The sequence below is a fragment of the Mesoplodon bidens genome, assembly GCF_964165515.1.
Source record: "Mesoplodon bidens genome assembly, chromosome: 16".
Lineage (NCBI taxonomy): Eukaryota > Metazoa > Chordata > Mammalia > Artiodactyla > Ziphiidae > Mesoplodon > Mesoplodon bidens.
In genome coordinates, this window is record NC_138173.1 from 11,069,670 (window position 1) to 11,075,669 (window position 6,000).

Genomic DNA, 6,000 nt, shown 5'->3' on the forward strand with positions numbered 1-6,000 from the left:
CACTAGGAATCTGATGGCCTATCCCTGGTCAAATGTTCCTTGTCTTACACAATACTGTGGTTTGGGGAAGGTTATAATTTTAACAATGCAAGTGATGAGATATTTTGAATAACATTTTAAAATGTCTAGGTAGTATGAAGAATTATGAGTTTATCTCTCAACTGATGCTATCTTATAACATTAATAAGTACCTATAAAAACCTGAATAACAATTTATTATGTACAAATATATAGTATTAACATCAATAGTTTTTTATGAAATGTTTACCTATTCCAGGTACTGTGATACATTTCTACATATATATTTTTTTCTTATTGTCACAACAATCCATTCAGACAGGCACACTGTTAGTTAACCTTCTCTCACAGATAAGGAAACTGACTCACAACCCAGACTCTATTCTAGCCTGCCTAATCCAGTCACTTTCCCGTGGCTTTGTAGACCTGCCTGGACTTAAATCCTCAACCAACACGGATTTTTTTGTTTAAATGTCCTTTTGTTTGTTTTTCACCTCTGAGCCCTTTCCTGCACTAGCTGACTCAGCACAACACTTAGGGTGCCTTTTCCCAACTTCCATCTCACTTGGTCTCTTCTCCACTCTCACTCTTGCCTGCTTGACTAGCCATGTCTGCTGGACTCCTGGATAGCCAGAGATCTGATTCCAGCCCTTTTGGAGATCCAGATAGAAGTCTAAAGTTGCATTTCCAGATAACTACTGGTCACAGCCCATACAAACTCCTTGTTACTTGTTCAAAAGCGACTCACTGCCTTTCTCCTATAATGAATTCCTCATTTTGCGGCTTCTGTTTCTGGCACCATCACTCTCCCAGGGCTATAAAGTGAAATCTTGGTGTCATCTCTTGTTCTTTCCTTTCCATTGTTTTCTTTCTTCTTCCTCCCACCCCATTAAATTGGTTTCAAAGTTATATACATTCTACTCCACATCCATCTCCTCCTTTCCATTCCAAACTCTGTCACACATTCAGACCCCCATTGCTCCCACTACACTTTTATAAGAGAATATGAACTGATCTCCTCACTTCCTATTTTTCCACATTTCCATCATTCCTATTAGTTCTGTGGTCAATTAACTCTCCCAAAGCTCTGATCCAAACATGACTCCTCATATTTCTAAAATTTTCAATAAAAGCTTGCATGTGAATGGAGCTGGAGGAATCAGGCTCCCTGACTTCAGACTATACTACAAAGCTACAGTAATCAAGACAGTATGGTACTGGCACAAAAACAGAAATGTGGATCCATGGAACAGGATAGAAAGCCCAGAGATAAACCCAAGCACATGTGGTCACTTTATTTTTGATAAAGGAGGCAAGAATATACAGTGGAGAAAAGACATCCTCTTCAATAAGTGGTGATGGGAAAACTGGACAGCTACATGTAAAAGAATGAAATTAGAACACTCCCTAACACCATACACAAAAATAAACTCCAAATGGATTAAAGACCTAAATGTAAGGCCAGACACTATAAAATTCTTAGAGGAAAACACAGGCAGAACACTCTATGACATAAATCACAGCAAGATCCTTTGTGACCCACCTCCTAGAGGAATGGAAATAAAAACAAACAGATGGGACTTAATGAAACTGAAAAGCTTTTGCACAGCAAAGGAATCCATAAACAAGACCAAAAGACAACCCTCAGAATGGGAGAAAATATTTGCAAATGAAGCAACTGACAAAGGATTAATCTCCAAAATTTACAAGCAGCTCATGCAGCTCAATAACAAAAATTCAAACAACCCAATCCAAAAATGAGCAGAAGACCTAAACAGACATTTCTCCAAAGAAGATATACAGACTGCCAACAAACACATGAAAGAATGCTCAACATCATTAATCATTAGAGAATTGCAAATCAAAACTACAATGAGATATCATCTCACAACAGTCAGAATGGCCATCATCAAAAAATCTAGAAACAATAAATGCTGGAGAGGGTGTGGAGAAAAGGGAACACTCTTGCACTGCTGGTGGGAATGTGAATTGGTACAGCCACTATGGAGAACAGTATGGAGGTTCCTTAAAAAACTACAAATAGAACTATCATATGACCCAGCAATCCCAGTACTGGGCATATACCCTGAGAAAACCATAATTCAAAAAGAGACATGTACCAAAATGTTCATTGCAGCTCTATTTACATAGACCGGAGATGGAAACAACCTACATGTCCATCATCGGATGAATGGATAAAGAAGATGTGGCACATATATACAATGGAATATTACTCAGCCATAAAAAGAAACGAAATTGAGTTATTTGTAGTGAGGTAGATGGACCTAGAGTCTGTCATACAGAGTGAAGTAAGTCAGAAAGAGGAAAACAAATACCGTATGCTAACGCATATGTATGGAATCTAAAAATTAAAAAAAATAGTCATGAAGAACGTAGGGGCAGGACAGGAATAAAGACGCAGACCTATTAGAGAATGGACTTGAGGACACAGAGAGGGGGAAGGATAAACTGGGACAAAGTGAGAGTGTGGCACGGACATATATACACTACCAAATGTAAAATAGATAGCTAGTGGGAAGCAGCCGCATAGCACAGGAAGATCAGCTCGGTGCTGTGTGACCACCTAGAGGGGTGGGATAGGGAGGGTGGGAGGGAGGGAGATGCAAGAGGGAAGGGATATGGGGATACGTGTATATGTATAGCTAATTCACTTTGTTATAAAGCAGAAACTAACACACCATTGTAAAGCAATTATACTCCAATAAAGATGTTAAAAATAAATAATTTTTTAAAAAAGCTTGCATATGAGACTTCTCATAATAACTTCCCCAACTTCCTAAGAGTTCACGTTTTTCCTGTGCATCAAACTGAACTGTTTCCAAGACATACTCTGTGATTTCCTTTGTGTCTTTTCTTCTGCAGTCCACTCCACTTGGAAAAGTCACCTCTCTTGATGTCCCCGTTAAGATTTTATCCACTCACCTCAGTCCATCTTGTCACAAACTGACGTGATCTCTACCCACTGTGAGGCCCCTCAAGAAGATTTATCTCTATACCACAGTTAGGGCATCTCTTTTGTACTTTGCATTATAGTTTTATGTTCACGAGCTGGCTTCAAATATTTGAAAGCTTGCCATGGGGAAGAGAGGTTAAACCTGTTCTACAAATCTCCAGAGTAGAACCAAGCCTAATGACTAAAAGATATAAAAGTCAGCTTTTAGCTCTGAAAAGAATTTTCAGACATTCAGAGTTGTCCTAATATTGGGCTGCCTCAGAAGGTAGTACATTCCCTGTCATTGTTATATTCAAGCATAGATTCGGAAAAGACTCTTAGGAAATGTGGTAGAAAAGATAGATGAATTGGACCAGATGGTCAATAATTGTACCTTACAAGCCCGTGATTTTTTTAAAATTTATGTTTCTAAAGTCACTTTAGAAACCCAATTTAAATATAATTTGTCATATATCGGTATTTTGAATATGCCAAGAAAATAAAGCCTGTTTTTTTTAAATCTACTACCTCTCAACTCCCCAACATGAGAATAAAAATAATTCACCCAGAAAACAAACTTATAAAGTTGGAAGTGAACTAAGAGGAGAGAGATGTATCTTAATTTTTTACATTGAAATCCTCTATTATATAAATAATAATCTATCCCTTAAATATAAATGATATAAATATATAAATAATAGCACATTCCATGAATATCCATTTCAAAAATCACTTCTTAAATGCTTTATCAAATCTGTGAAAATTTCATACAGAGCAAACTAAGTCAGAATGAGAAAAACAAATATCATGTATTAACACATATATGTGGAATCTAAAAAAATGGTACAGATGAACTGGTTTGCAAGGCAGAAATAGAGACACAGATGTAGAGAAAAAACGTATGGACACCAGTGCGGGGAAAGCAGCGGGGCAGGGTGGTGGGATGAATTGGGAGATTGGGATTGACATATATACACTAACATGTATAAAGTAGGTAACTAATGAGAACCTGCTGTATAAAAAAATAAAATAAAATTCAAATTTAAAAAAACCTGTGAAAGTTTCTTTCTTCTATTATATCATTATTTTTCATAACATGAGAACAGAGTGCTTAGGACTGCAATTCAAACTAAAGTACTTTTACCTCACTTGACTCTTGGTATATCACATACTTAGGACCTGAAATAAATACAGTTCATACGTACATTTTTGACATATAAAGGGATTTCCTAGCATCTCTTTTTAATGTAAGTTGATTTGACAACACTGACAGATGATTATGATAGTCTTAGAACTTAGTAAATGACTTATTAGAAATGTGAATTTCCTTTTAAAATAGAAATTTAAAAATCATTTAAACCATTGTAGGAAACATTTCTTAGAAAGTAACTGTTTAAAGATCCTAATATATAAACAGACAAAGGCTAAGAACACTCAACTGACACAAGAAAAAAATCTGACATAAAAGTAAACACATAGAAAAATGTTTGATTATGCTAATTCCAACTAACTGTATGTTAAAACAATGAAGTACCATTTTACACCTGTTAAATTATAAAACAATATTTCAAAAACCATATTTAGTAATAGTTTGGCTACAGTGAATCAAATGCACATTGTTGGTGATATTGCAAATTAATGCAATATTTTTGGAACTTATTTGGCAATACATATTAAGGTCCATTATTTTTCCTCATTCTTTGACCTAGGAATCCCAAATATCAGAGTGTATCCTAATGAAATAATAAAGGAAAGGCTATTCGCATTGACGTTCATTGCCGTATAAGTAACAACTAAAATTTCTAATGATAGCCAAATGTTTTCATATAATACTTCCATTCAATTAAATATTATGTAGCCATTAAAAAGTATAATTTAAAAGATTATACAGCAATATGAAAAAGTGATAGGCATGTGATTAAGAGTAAAAAGCAAGATTCATCACAATATCTATACTATCATTACATTTCTGTGCAACTTATGCCATATGGACAAGAACTAGAAAGAAAATTTGATTTTTGCAAGGGTGATATTGAAAAAACACTATGTGCTTTTGGTGTCTGCTGCATTATCATGCTATTTCTTCATGAAAGTGAAAGCAAGATCACGCTTAGTCTTACTATGTGGAAGGGAGCAGTACGGAGCTGGTTCTTAATCCTTTAGCGTCAGATTTACCTGGTGTGCATTATAAAGCTTTGGAAATAGGTTCTCTCCAATTTCTTTCTAGGTTTATTATTCCGAGATTCCAAATGATCTGAAAGAAAGAGTACAGAGGAAAGTCTCTGTTAATTGAGGAAACTCAGTTTTTCCTAACAGTGAATTAGCCACTGAAGAGAAGTTTTAAGAAGATCCTGAAAGCACAGGAAGATAAACTTCATTTGAGACAACAATAATAGGTACCATGTGTTGGGAGCCAACAATGCAACAGGCATTGAACTTGTACTTTACTTTTATTGCCTCATTACTCAAGACAATCCTATGAGTTTATTTCTCCTTGTTTTCTAGAGGAGTAGGTTGAGGAAGAAAAGAAAATAAGAAATTTGCCTAAAGCCACAGAGATCTTATTGGCAGGTGCAGAATTTGAATTCAGATCTATCTCCCTCTCCTGTCATGTTCTTTGCATCATAATAGGTTGCCTCCCAGAATGGTTTCATTTCAGGGGAAATTTTCCCAACTTCAGGGGAAATATTTCAAAGCCAGTCACTGCACCAACCAATTACAACCCAACAAGGGTCCCCGGAGTCACTGGAGTGACTAGTCGCAGTTAGCCCTGGGCTAACACGCTGTTAATGCCGACATTTTCCGTGTCTGGATGTAACAGACCATCATTTCACACCCTTGGGCATTCACCGATGGAAACCACTCACAAATTTCTAGCTCCTCTAGGCACAGATGCAAAGTTTGAGGAAGTTTATTTTCTCAACTCCCAACCTCTTCATTCTCTATGTCCATCCCTATGTCCACTGTTAAAACTTGAGCAGTCAAGTTTTAACAGTAGTGAGACAGTTATTCTAAAGGAATAGGTGTTT